Here is a 13,474-nt window from a genome sequence, read left to right as displayed (position 1 = left end):
CATCTGAGGACAGCAAGGCGGGAAGACAGCCCGTTTCGAAGCTCCACGATGTTGTCAGAGAACAGAGCATCCATCTCTGCCTGCCTTTTTTTGGTGTGTGTGTGTGTGTCCCTTCTAGCGTCTGCCTCCTCCACATGGCAGCTGCCCCAGGTCTCGGTTGCCCCATGCTGGCCAGCACCCACAGGTGCTCTGCAGGCTCCGACTCCTTGGCCTGCTGCTCCCCACTCTCCCGCCTGGGGTCCAGATGCGGACCCCAGCAGACGCGGCTGTCTCTCGGGGCGCACACCCGGGCCCCTGGCCCTTCCCCACTGGGTGATCTCACCCGATCACCATCACGTGCCCCTGGGCTCCTCCTGGCTGACTCCCAGCAGCAGCAGGCTGGGTGTCACCTTCCAGCCCTCCTCCCGCCACGCGCGGGCCTCTACGCTCCGGAGCGCTTACTTCATCCCATAAACTCGGCTAATGCTTACCACATACTCCCCGGGCGGCCGGGAGAAACCCCTCCCTTGACAGACCCTTACTCCAGACCCGGGAGCGGCGGAGGCGGCCTGTGCTGCCGGCCCCCAGGACAAACATGACCTTGGACGCCTCTACGAAGCCATGTCCACTCCTCTGAGCAGGCGGCGGCTTTGAACCAAACGGTGCCTTTTGTCCCTAGCGTTTAGGAAACCGATGGCGCCCGTTTCTCGTTCGCAATTATGGCAACTTGGCGCGGAACCCCCACGCCCCCTTCCACTGCGCCCCAAGCGCAGAGCCCCGGGCGGGGAGCAGGGCGGCTCCCAGGGCACTTGGAGCGGCGCTGCCGGCGCGGGAAGTTGCCCGAGTCCAGCGCCGCTGCCGGCGCGAAATTGCAGGCGGGCGGGCGCGTCGAGTTTGAAAACGAGCGAGGGCCGTGGGGGCGGGCCCCGGGAGCGGAGCCGCCTCCCTCGGCCAATCAGCGGGGGCGGCGCGTGCGGCCGGGCTGTGAATGGGGAGCGGCGGCCGCGGCGGAGGGCGAGAGCCGGCGCGCGGGCGGGCGCACTTTCTCCTCAGCGCCGGGTGACAGCGCGGCGGTCGCCCGGAAGGGCTCCGGGCGTCGCGACGAGAACTGCCCCCGCTGACGACTTCTCCTCCGCCTCGCTCGACCCCTGCCGCGCCCCTCACGCGGGCACCCGGGACGCCGCCCCTCAGCGCCGGGCACCGCGTCCACCCGGGGCCGTCCCAGCCGTCCGGTGCGGCGTGGCGCTCCGGATGGCAGCTCCTCGGTATGGTCCGCGGTGCCCGGCCCTCGGTGACCGCCGGCGGCCCGCCGCTCCCTGAGTGCGCTGGGTCCTTGCCGGGCCCCTGCCTCGACCGCGAGCGCCCGGGACCCCGCGCGGCGCCAGGCATTGCCGGCGAGGACGCGGAGTGCGCAGGGCAGCGCGGCGGACGGCAGGCGGCAAAGTTCAGCCCGGGCCGCGGGCGGTGGGCGCTGCTGCTGCTCCAGCTGCACTTGCTGCGGGCGCTGGCTCAAGGTAGGCGCGGGCCGGGGCCGGGAGTGGGCTCTGGGGAGATGGGCGCCAGTCGGGGTCCTGGGCGCCGCCCCGGGGGCGGGCTCCGGAGGTCGGGCGCCGCTTCCGGGTGCAGCGCGGCGAACTTTGCGAGCGCGGGTGCGCGGTGTCCCCTGCCCCCCGAGCCGCCGGGCCAGGACTGCGGCGCGCGGGGTGCCCGCTAGACCCACCCGGGGCGGGGGAGGGGCAGGTGAGCTCCTCGAAGCCCACCCTGCGAACGAAAGCCTTTGAAGGGGAGCCCCAGGCACCCGCTCCTGGAGAGGCTGCCCGAGTCCGACCCAGCGCGCCGAGCTGGAGCCGCTGGACGGGTGTCGCTCTTTGCCCCGCGGAGTCTGGGCGGCGGTGCGGGGCTCGCCCCCGCGGACCCCCAGCGTCAGAAGCAGCCGCGCCAGCTGCTGGGCGCCCCCCTCCCGGGCAACCCCGGCCTCCCGCTGCTGCGGTTGCCCCGAGCCCGACCCCTAGGTGGGAGTGTGCGGTCGGTGGAGCAAAACTTTCCGTGCCCACAGCTGTGCGGCTTGGCTTTGTTTCCCTCGCTCTGTGGGCCTCGGTTTGGAACATTCCAGTGGTGATCGCTGAAATAGGAAGCGGCGATCTGCCGATTCCAGACGACCTCTGGCACGGCGAGGGGGAATCTCCGTGAAAGGAGCTGTCCCCGGCCGGCCGGAGCCCTTCGCCTGCCCCTCAGCACCCTTTCCGCTGCAGTTCGCTGGTCTTAAAAGAGGGGGTGGGGGAGAAACAGCCGCTTACATACCACCCTTTTCGGATGAGGTCTGTAGGTTAGCCAGGCTCTTCTGCTGTTGGCAGCGCTAGTCAAATTAACTTTGGGCTGTGTTCATTAGCTGTATCCTGGAAAACCATCTCGGTGAGGAACTGGGTACTCGGAGGTTGACTGACGTGGGACAGCCTTGAACTCCAGTTAGCTGTGTTCTGCGTCACGTGCAGATGATTTAGCTTACTGCACAGGAAAGGATTCAAACGCACCAGCATGTTGACGGTCTGAATTGAAAGCCCGCATGCCACAGTTTAGAAACTAACTCAAAATTTTTAAACTGCTTATCTAATAGTATCTGAATGGTGCCTCCCCCAGGGGTTCATAAATGGGTTCCGTGAGGTCTTACTGCGTGAAAACAAATCGTCCTGCTTATGTTCAATTTAACTCCAGCATTAGTTGTACAGTTTTCATTTTTATTTGTGCTTCTTGCTTAATATCTTAGTCTGGAAGCAAGGCGTCTGTTAAGTCATTTTGTAAAATGGGATCTGGATTGCCAGAGAAGCCAGGTTTAACTGAAGAAATTGAAATCACTTGATTTGACCTTTAGAATAGAAATGGTGTTTTATTATTGAGTTTCTTTTTTTTAACTTTTATTTAATGAATATAAATTTCCAAAGGAGAATATGGATTACAATGGCTTCCCCCCCATAATGTCCCTCCAACCCGCAACCCTCCCCTTATCCACTCCCTCTCCCCTTCCATTCACATCAAGATTCATTTTCAATTCTCTTTATATACAGAAGATCAGTTTAGCATACATTAAGATTTCAACAGTTTGCTCCCACACAGAAACATAAAGTGAAAAATACTGTTTGAGTGCTAGTTATAGCATTAAATCTCAATGTACAGCACACTAAGGACAAAGATCCTACATGAGGAGTAAGTGCACAGTGACTCCTGTTGTTGACTTAACCAATTGACACTCTTGTTTATGGCATCAGTAATCTCCCTATGCTCCAGTCATGAGTTTCCAAAGCTATGGAAGCCTTTTGAGTTTTTTTAAACTCAAAAAAAAAAACTTAAAAAAAAAGTGACTTGCACTTTACAGTAAGATATTTGCATTTACGTGTTTGAAGATGTGCACAGATTGAAACAGTGGGGAAAATCAGTGGCTTTGTTTTGAAGTTTATTACATGGATGTAAAGTTTTGGTCATTGGCACTCTGAAGGCTGTTTGAAGTATTTTTACAGATGAAAAATGAATGAAAATACATTAATTAAAATACTAAGGCAACTGCCAAACTTTCTTAGGGAGGAATATTTTATTCCTTGTCGGTAAAAACATTGGTATCTGTTTTACATTTATATGGTTTGTAAAAGTGTACAGATCTTTTAGTGTAGAATTTCAAATAGATTGTCACAAATTTTAAATTCATTGACAGGTTTCTGTTCTCTGTGAAATGTGTAATATATCCATCATTTTTTATATCATTGAAAATTCATATTACAGAGGAGATGTCACCGTTTGACAAAAGCTCATGTATCTTGAAAATGAAAATTCTGGTGCTGCTATAGCGATTTCTGATGGGATGATGAGCTGGTCATATGCAAGGAGTGTGATCTCTTGAATCTTATCAGATACAATGTAATATTCTAAATGGGGTAGTTACCAGTAAGTTGCAACTGGTCATAAGCACCATGTTGTTACTATGTAGCGAGGTGAAGCTATTGGGTAGGCTTGGTCATATCATCCTGGAAGAGAATAAATGCATCATTTATCAGTATAAGTTACAAATAATCAGCAGAAGTTACAAAAGAAGATATTGTTGACCCTGGAGGCAGTTCAGATCTTACAGAAAAAAAAAAAAAAGAAAAAAAAAAAACCTTTTTAATGTTCTGGAGTAACTCTGTTCTACATGGTAACAAAGAGTTGCACACTGATTATTGGTGATTATTTAATTGCTTTTGACTTTTCTAGATACCTAAAAAGCCAAATCTTTAATTCTGAAAGGCAGGTGGCAATACACACTTTCTTTATACTTTCTGCTGAGAAGCCAGATAGGAGTGGCTTGGGAGAAGGATGGATCCTAAGTATCACATGTGGTCAGTGGTGCCTTTAGCTTGACTGCTGATGTATTGGTTCTGGTGGTTTTCAGGACACATCATAGATGGAGTTTGTACTCATCAGTCCCAGAGGGATAGGAGTGCTCTTGTCAGTTACCGTCCCTGGTTGTTCATAGCATGCAGTTTCTCCCTGCAGTTGTTTCCAGTCTCTTAGGCCAGTGGCTCTCAAACTTTGAGCACACACTCTCCCCCACCCACCGGCTCCCTGGAGGATTGGTAAAACTTTAAGGGACCACCTCCTTCTGTGCTAACTTGAGCTGCAGCTTGCTTTCTGTGGGATTGTGACATACACTTGAGTTTCAGAACCACTGATGTATACTGCTTTGTTTTTCCTCACTCCAGTCTGCTGATTTCCCCAGAACTCTCTAAGCTGGTGTTTCTCAAACGTGGGTGCACATTGGAAGCACTTGGGAGCTTTCAGTGTTGCGCCTCCATCTGTCTTCCAGACTTTGTTGAATGGATTTGAGGTTTGACCTGGGTGGAGAGAGCCAGGCTCTCCAGCTGATTAGAATGTGTAGCCAAGTTTAAGAACCGCAGCGCTTAGCCTTTAAGTGAGATCACAGGATTCAGTTTTCCTTCAGACATTGTCCTAGGTGTCCAGTCATCCCCCAAGTCATTCCGGCAGCTTATGGACCTTAAACCTGTCTTGACTAACGCCTGTCCCAGGTTCATGATCTCTCTGAGCTACTTGCTTTTAAGCTGCGAGTTCTGTTTATTCCTGTGCAGACTGCTGAGCTCCTACTTGGGTGCTCATCTGGAGCATGCATCATAATCACTGGTGAAATCTTAAAAATAATTGAAAATTTGAGCTCCACTTGAGGTCTGTTGACTCTCAGAATTGGGCATTTTTTAGAAGTTTGACAAGTGATTCTTGTCTCTCTTGTTACATTTTTATTCTTGTGATGGTTGATCTCATAATCTCTGGGTTCTCTGCCACCCTAGCATGCTTTCCTGTGGCCTGGCTCACTTGTGTTAAGTCAGTTCCCAGCCCTGGGTGGTCTCCTAATTAGGCTTTTCTGTCAGTTGTTTGCTGGGGAAATTACAGCACAGTGTTGATCGAGGTCACTGCAAGTCTGCTTTCCTTTGAGCCCGCACTGCCTTCTGTGAATCGATAAGTGATTCATTGCCCCTCTTCCTCTTATCCCTGGCCCCTTCCCCTCACAACTTTAACTTGAGTTTCTAGGAGTCCCAGGCTACCTTGCTTGGGCTGTTGCATATTTAACAGGTGGTTATTGGCTACTTTGTTGGCCTTGCAAATCCAGTAATAGCCATTATCACCCTGTACATCCAGGAAGCTTCCTGTACTCTCAAATATTTAGGTGAAACAAAGTGGAAAGACTGCAAGTTAAATGGGTAATTAAGTGATGAATGATAAGTCTTTCTAGTTAAATGTACCACTTCAAAAAATTCCTGGAAAAAATGGAAGTATGTTGGCCAAAAAAGTGTGAAATTCATGCATTTTTTTTCACCATACCCATAGCCATGGGCTTTTTGAGGAGCCCTTGGGTGGTTTTTGGTGCATAGGATGGGGTGTGTGAAATGGCGTTGGTCTGTGGCAGGCAGTGTCATTCTGCTTGCTCTCTGGCCTTCCTCAAGGTGTCCAGGAGCCGGGAGGCTAGGGATATTGCCTGACTACACATAGAGAAGGGAATGCACATAGCAGCAGGAGGAAACACAAACTGCATTGTGATGGCTCATGCTTCAGTTTCTCTAAGCAACTTAGAAAATGGTAGTTCTGAAAGTAGGCCCTTGAAGTCCAATTCATGAAAGCAGAGGGTGGGAATGAAAATCTGGGTGAAAGGGATAGTATGAAGAAGAGGGACACTTAAGTTAGAAAATGCAAAGCTGTTGATTTCAGTTGGTTTAAATACTCTTGGTATACAATGATATATTGTGTGTAATGTAGGTGAGTATCTTAGTTCATGTAGTCCTTTTATTCTGATTTGACTTCAGTGGTTCTGTAACACATTTTCTTAAAGTTTCCCCTGAATTTGTACACTTCCCAATTAAAAAGTCATGAACAACTGTACCCATAATCCTGAGGGAGAATATATGGTTAGTTGAGCCTGCAAGTGGCACCTTCTGCCATCCTCTGGTAGCACATAGAAATTACAGTTAAAATTTTTAGTGAATTCCTGAAATGCAAAACTGTCATAGTTTGACCATACCTGAGACCTGTTGTGAAGAAGTTTATTGCAATTAATCTTGGAACTTCATTATATTAACACTAGTTTTACTATATCCAAGCATACACGCCCACAAATATTTGGGATCATTGCTTCAGGAATCTCTGTTGATGCATTTGCTGTGTTGGTATTTAGGTGATCTGGCTTCCTGACAGCTCTAAAGCCAGAGAATCATTGCATTAGGCTGGCCCCATTCCCCTGTGGTTATTGTGGGAATGAGAATATTTTTAATAAAGCTTTCCTAGGAACACGATGTAGTGAATGGAGAAGGCATTGGGCTAAGCGTCGGTAGCTCTGGTTTTATTTCGTCTGTGACTGCCTTGCAGTGTGAGCAAGTCGGGTAGCCTCTCTTGCTCTGTTTGCTCATCTATACAGAGGGAGGCGGTTAGACTCACTGTTCAAATCTGTTCTGCTCTGATTCTCTGATCTTCTGTATGTTGTCACATCTTTTCTGCCCTTACCAGACTCTCTAAGTGTGTCTCCTCTTTGGGGATTCTGTAATTCCATATGTCTTAGTCCCTAGAATTTAACTCTCTTCATTTTAGTTTGCCAGGTATGTTCAGTGTTGAAGACAGCATTTCTCCTGAGATGCTGCTAACACATGATGCATTTACTCTAGCCGTACAATGGTTCATGCTCAAAATTTTAGGTTCTCTAAAGCAAATTAGTGGCATAATTTATCAATGTAAGCTGTAAATTTGGAGAATTAAATAAGCATCTTATTTTAAGAAAATTTATCTAAGTGGTCAGAAGAAGAAAGAGTAATGAGATTAATAGAAATCTACCAAAGGTAATTGATGCTCTGAGAGATATAACAAGATGTGGGATAGGAATTGGTTGTAAGAATGTAGCTGTTTACTGGACAGTGACCATAAGTAATGAAAGAGATTAGTAGTTGGTGTTTTGAGTTTTCTGTGCTCAACCTCATGTTATTTTGGCTTACTTGTCTTCATTAAGGACTTTTAGTAAAGCAGAGAGTCCTTAAAATTAACACAAGAATTATTTTTCACTGTAATAGACTTAGTTGACACTAATGCTCAGGCAATATCTAGTGAAGATACAGCTATCAATCCAGTTTCTTGACAACTGATAAGATTTATTTATTTACTGATCTTTGGAGATTAGCTTGTGGAATGGGGCTAAGAAGGTACTTCTTGATGTTTTTGGCTTTGCTGTATTTTAAAAAATATTATGATTTTTAATCAAGTAGTCTTTGCAGATGTGAACTTTAGAAAATGGGCTAGACCCTGGAACTCGTATTATGATGCAGAAAAAAATCAGGTTTTCGTGCAGTGGTGTGCTGCTTTTTCTGAACTCTGTATTCTGGATTTGATTCTTTAGCATGTGAGATTTGCAGTACTCTGTAAGTTTGATTCTTTAGCATGTGAGATTTGCAGTACTCTGTAAGTTTGATTCTTTAGCATGTGAGATTTGCAGTACTCTGTAAGTTTGATTCTTTAGCTTGTGAGATTTGCAGTACTCTAAGTTTGATTTAACACAGGTGATGTTTTCAAGAAAAGAATATGGGGAAGTAACCAAAGAGTGACTGTGGTGGCCAGGGGAGAAATATGACTCCTACTATTGTCTCTGTGACTATTGATAATAATTGGGGGTGGGAACTTAAGTACCCCAAGAAATCTGAGTATTTCAGATGTGAAATAAGGAGGAATTTTTTTTTTATGTCATTGTTGTAACCTAGTCACATTTATACAAGGTGGTCACTTCCAGGGGTGGTAGTGTCTGTGGGTTTTTTTTTTCAATGTAGTCCTAAATTTATTTGTGGTATGTTTCTGATTGTCAGAGAGGGGTTTTTTTCAGAGTGAGGTTCAGTTCTGCCTTGACTTCTCCCTAGATGTTGGAGATGATGCAGAAAGAACAAGATAGTGTGTGACCAAGCCCCTCTGTATGATGGAAGTCAGTGTTGATTTTATATACAAACCACCAGATGACAACAGAAAAAGTCTTCGCATAGAATATAATCTGTGGTTTCTACAACTTCTTTGTTTCTTCTGTGACACACTACTTTACAATGTATTTATGCAATAGGTAAAATTTTGGTTAAGAGCAAGGTGAGTTTATAATACTTGACGATGCAATATCACAAGTAGGAAAGAGAATGGTGGGGAAAGTTCAGTCACCTAGATAGAGTTGGCATTTATGCTGTATTGTGTGGGCTGTACCCAAAGAAACAGGGACATAACATGATTTTGTATTTGTTTAAATGATTATTTATTTGAAAGTCAGTTAAACAGAGAGAGGCAGAGAGGCAGAGAGGCAGAGAGGCAGAGAGGCAGAGAGAGAGAGAGAGAGAGAGAGAGATACCTACCTGCCATTCGCTGCTGGTTTACTCCCCAACTGGCTGCAACAGATGGAGCTGTGCTGATCTGAAGCCAGGAGCCAGGATCTTTGTCCAGGTCTCCCACATGGGTGCGGGGGCCCAAGGACTTGGGCCATCCTCCACTGCCTTCTGAGGTCTGCCATCCTCCACAGCAGAGAACTGGATCAGAAGTGGAGCAGCTTTGACTTGAACTAGCACCCATATGGAATGCCGGCACTGCAGGCAGTGGCATTACCGCTACGCCACAGTGCAGGCCCTGATTTATATTGTATAGTTACGCTTTTACTTCTGATGTAAATTGTTAGTACTCTTAAATTTGAGAGGCAGGGAGAGACAGCTTGTGCTCCAATCTACTGGTTCAGTCTTTGGATACCTGCTGTGGTTGGACCAAGACTGAAACCAGCCACCAGGAACTTGATCTGGGTCTCGTATGTGAGTGGCAGGGACCCAATTGAGGCATCATTGCTACTTCTAAGATTTGGATTAGCAGAAGCTGGACTCCAGAGCCAGAGCTGAGCATTGAGCCCCAGTACTCTAATAGGGACACAGGTGTCTTAACTGGAAGGGCAAATGCCTGCCCCTGATTTTTTTTTTTTTTCCGCTTTCATCAAGCCCTTACTGTGATGGTTTGGAGAACATAAAGGAAAGCATGGGCTTGACCTAAAGCATTTTATGTAACATCTTTAAATGGAAGAGGTGCATGAGTTTACAAACATAGACTGTATGTATATATATGCTAGGCAAAGGTATTTTTTACTTTATGTGGAATTTCAGTTTTTGCTTTGTAGGTATACTATAAGTGTGTTACCATAGTTCTTTCAAAGCCTTTTTCTTAGCAAAGAATCTTGGTTGCAAGCTAGAAACTTAGTCTGAACTACTTTAGAGAAAAAGGGTTTTTCTGGAAGGGTCCTGGGGTATCACAGTGTAATGAGAAAAATACCTTGAAATGTGGGCAGGTTTAGGTTTCTGCTCTGCTTCAGGAGTCACTGGAGCCAAGTGCTGAAAACCTCAGGTGCTGTCCTCTTAGTCATCATTTCTCAGTTTGCTCCTCTTTCTGTCCTGGCATCATTTTTGGCTCACTGCAAATTGCTTTGTTACTGAAACCCAGATGTCACCAATACTTGCATTCCTATAGTTTCAGACTCTGGAATAAAGATGGACTTAAAGCTATGATTTTGAGTCTCAAATTGATGAAAAAATAAGATTTGTATTTTAAAATCATCTTTTGGGGAGGATGTGCTTTTTTGGTTTGTTTTGCACAGTGGAGAATGGGTTGAAAGAAATGAGAATGTAGATGAGTTAGGCTGTAGCAGCTGGGCAAGGGTGGTGTGGTTCTTGGGCTGGAGGAAGATGGATGCCGTAGAGGTTAGAGAGGAAGAAGATGGTCAGAATTTGGTCATAGGTTGCAGATGTAGGTGAGTGAGAAAATAAGGGTGATTTCTGGTTTCTGACTTGCATGACTGGTTGGGTAGTAAGTTTTTCACTGTGATTGGACCACCACAGCGTGGGCAGTGTGATCCTGATTTTGGTTTTGAGTGCATTAGTGTGAGGTCCCTATAGAAGCAACCAGGCAGAGCTTTTAAGAGGCTGTTTGGATGGATGTTTTTTACAGTCACAGGAAGGGTAGGGGCTTTGGGTACAAGTGCTTGTGGATAATATACACTGTTTAAGAGGCTGGACTTGGTATAAAATAAAACTGACTCAGCCTCTTGCTAGCTGTGTTTTCTTGAGTTGGCTACTTAATCTTCGAGCTTTATTTTCCTCATCCCTGAAGAATTGTGTAGTAGTTGAACCTTCTTCATACAGGTATTGTGAGGATCAATTGATAACAGGTGAGGTATTTTGCGCCTTATCAAGTACATAGTATGCAGTTAGCACTTGTGAGGTGGTGTTACTGTTTACACGTTGGTGGCTAGAAATCCACAAAATGTCTTCTCAGTATTAGGGAATAATGAGTCACTGTATTGGAGATGGAGAATGTGAATGCTTCATATAAGGAGAGAACTATTATAGGAATATTAATCTGATTATGGTTTACTGGAAGAATTCTAGAGGGGAGAGTTAAGGGCATATATTAGGAAATGATTGATAACATAGCGATAACAAATGTATGACCGGGGCTGGTGCTGTGGTGGAGTGGGCTAAGCCTCCGCCTTCAGTGCTGGTATGCCACATGGGCGACGGTTGAGTCCCAGCTGCTCCACTTCCAATCCAGCTCTCTGCTGTGTCCTGGGAAAGCAGTAGAAGATGGCCCCAGTGCTTGGGCCCCTGCACCCACGTAGGAGATCTGGCAGAAGCTCCTGGCTTCTGCTGTTGCTACCATCTGGGGAGTGAACAAGCAGATGGAAGACCTCGCTCTCTCTCTCTCTCTCCCTCCCTTTTCCCCTCCCTCCCTCCCTCCCTCTGTAACTCTGCCTTTCACATAAATAAATAAATAAATCTTAAAAAAATAAATTGAACAGTAAAGAAAAAAATGACCTGAGGTAGTGTTGGAATAGAAAAACTGGAATGATCAAAAAATATTGCTGCAGAGAGGTGAATGAGATGAGTACTAAAAAGACCATTGGATTCATTGATTAGATGGGAAGTGGTGATCTTTTCCAGTCTTCTGATTTCACTAAAATTCTAGGAGTGAGATACAAGATGAATTAGAATTATTAAATGAGTAGACAGGCATTTGAAATAGCGAGAAAATGATTTTAGTATGTCTTGAATTTTTTTACCCCAAATTTGAAAGTTGTTGTCAAGGCTGAAAAAAATGTAGGCCATTGTCATTGGCAAAATGGAAGTAATCATCACAATTTTCTGAAGTTAATGTTCCAGCTTTGTATGTTCTAACTACTGGAGGCTTCCAGCGACATTGCCAACACAGCTCCTATGGAGACTGCCCATCTTACTCTCCTATAAGCACAGAAATTGCTGACAAAATATAGCAACAATAGCCCAAAACATTTGCGAGCTTGAAAGACCATGAAATGCCTTGTGCCAGAGGTGAAAACTGACAGCTGGGAGGGTACAAGTGCCACAGGCTTGGTCTGGAGGATCTCTTGAAGGAGCAGAGGTGGTGTGAGGCCTGCATACAGTAGGAGGGTGGAGTGGAGGTCCTCCAGCACAAAATCATGATAGGCTGTTACATCTGTGAGAGAAGGCTGAGAACAACTTGACTGCTAGTCTGAGAAAGTGCAGAGAACCTTGTGCTTCAGGGCTGGTGATAATTGGGATTAATAATAAACAGTAAACCAACAAGACATCTAAATTCCAAGGCTGCAGCTCACAATGGGAGTGAGTTCAAATCCACAATTTCTTAAAATCTAACCGTCAAGCTGAGAAATTAGCACAGAACCTAGTCCACAACAATGGACACTAATAGAGCCCTTAGAAGGAACTGTGATGCTGTCCTGCAGAGCCAATTCATTGGTGTCTACTGAAGAAACAGCTCGTGCCAAAGATGAGCTTACAATACACAGCTGTCCAGCCACACAATGAAATGAATTACTATGAAAGAGAGCAGATTATCAATAAGATAATTAGTACTTCAGTAGGTAGATGATAGGACATATGAAAGAGATTATTTATTTAAAATGATTGGAGATAAGAGGTAAGACCCCAGTGAAAGATTGCAGATTGCAGATGAGAAAAAGAACACAGAAAAGAACGAAATTGAATTTTTAGAAATGTAAATTATAGTCATTAAATTTTAAAAAGTAACCTCAATGGGCAGGTTAAATAGTTGTAGATATAATTGAAGAGAAAGCTATTGATTTTAAAGGAGATTGGATCAAACTGCTTAGAATACAGTACTGAGGAATAAAGAATGGAAAATGAGAAGTTAAAACTCATGAACTTGAGAATGAGAGGTTCAGTATTGCCTTCTGTGAATTTCCAGAAATAGGGAGTAGGGGAGGAACTATTAGAAGATAAATGGGCCAGCGCCGCGGCTCACTAGGCTAATCCTCTGCCTTGCGGCGCCGGCACCCCGGGTTCTAGTCCCAGTCGGGGCGCAGGATTCTGTCCCAGTTGCCCCTCTTCCAGGCCAGCTCTCTGCTGTGGCCCAGGAGTGCAGTGGAGGATGGCCCAAGTGCTTGGGCCCTGCACCCCATGGGAGACCAGGATAAGCACCTGGCTCCTGCCATCAGATCAGCGCGGTACGCCGGCCGCGGCAGCCATTGGAGGGTGAACCAACGGCAAAAGGAAGGCCTTTCTCTTTGTCTCTCTCTCTCACTGTCCACTCTGCCTGTCAAAAAAAAAGAAAAAAAAAGATAAATGGTTGAGAAATCTTTCATTTTCATTGCAAGGCCCGAGTTCTTAGGGTCCAGAAGCATAGTGAAATCAAGCTGGATTAAAACAAATTCAAGCCTAGACACAGCATAGGTGGAACACTAGGAAACAAGCACCTGAGGACAGTGGATTGTCTGCATTGGCAGGTGACTCTAGGAAATGACAGTGTATTTTATTCTTGTAATTTGCTGATGGTAGATTCTAACTGTTGTTGCTACAAAAAGTTTGTGAACTACTGGGCATTGTAATTGACTTTAGCCATTCTGCAGTGTATATTTATTTCAAAACAACATAGTATACATGATAAG

General features: G+C 46.0%; 1 long non-coding RNA gene across 4 annotated transcripts in view; it reads left to right on the top strand.

Moving 5' to 3' along the window:
- The first annotated feature begins 967 nt into the window (after positions 1-967).
- LOC103346435 (NBPF family member NBPF3) overlaps positions 968-13,474 on the top strand; it is a 270,838-nt gene continuing 258,331 nt past the window's right edge. For 2 of the 4 annotated variants that reach the window (XR_016218303.1, XR_016218304.1), the window contains exon 1: positions 971-1,493. This is a non-coding gene — a long non-coding RNA (NBPF family member NBPF3). Of the gene's footprint in view, positions 1,494-13,474 lie in introns of all 4 variants that reach the window. The other 2 variants (XR_016218301.1, XR_016218302.1) reach the window with 2 other exon arrangements.

Source organism: Oryctolagus cuniculus, chromosome 12, assembly GCF_051225735.1.
Source record: "Oryctolagus cuniculus isolate XC-2025 breed Fujian yellow rabbit chromosome 12, ASM5122573v1, whole genome shotgun sequence".
NCBI classification, from domain to species: Eukaryota; Metazoa; Chordata; class Mammalia; order Lagomorpha; family Leporidae; genus Oryctolagus; species Oryctolagus cuniculus.
This window is presented reverse-complemented; position numbering and strand designations above follow the sequence as displayed.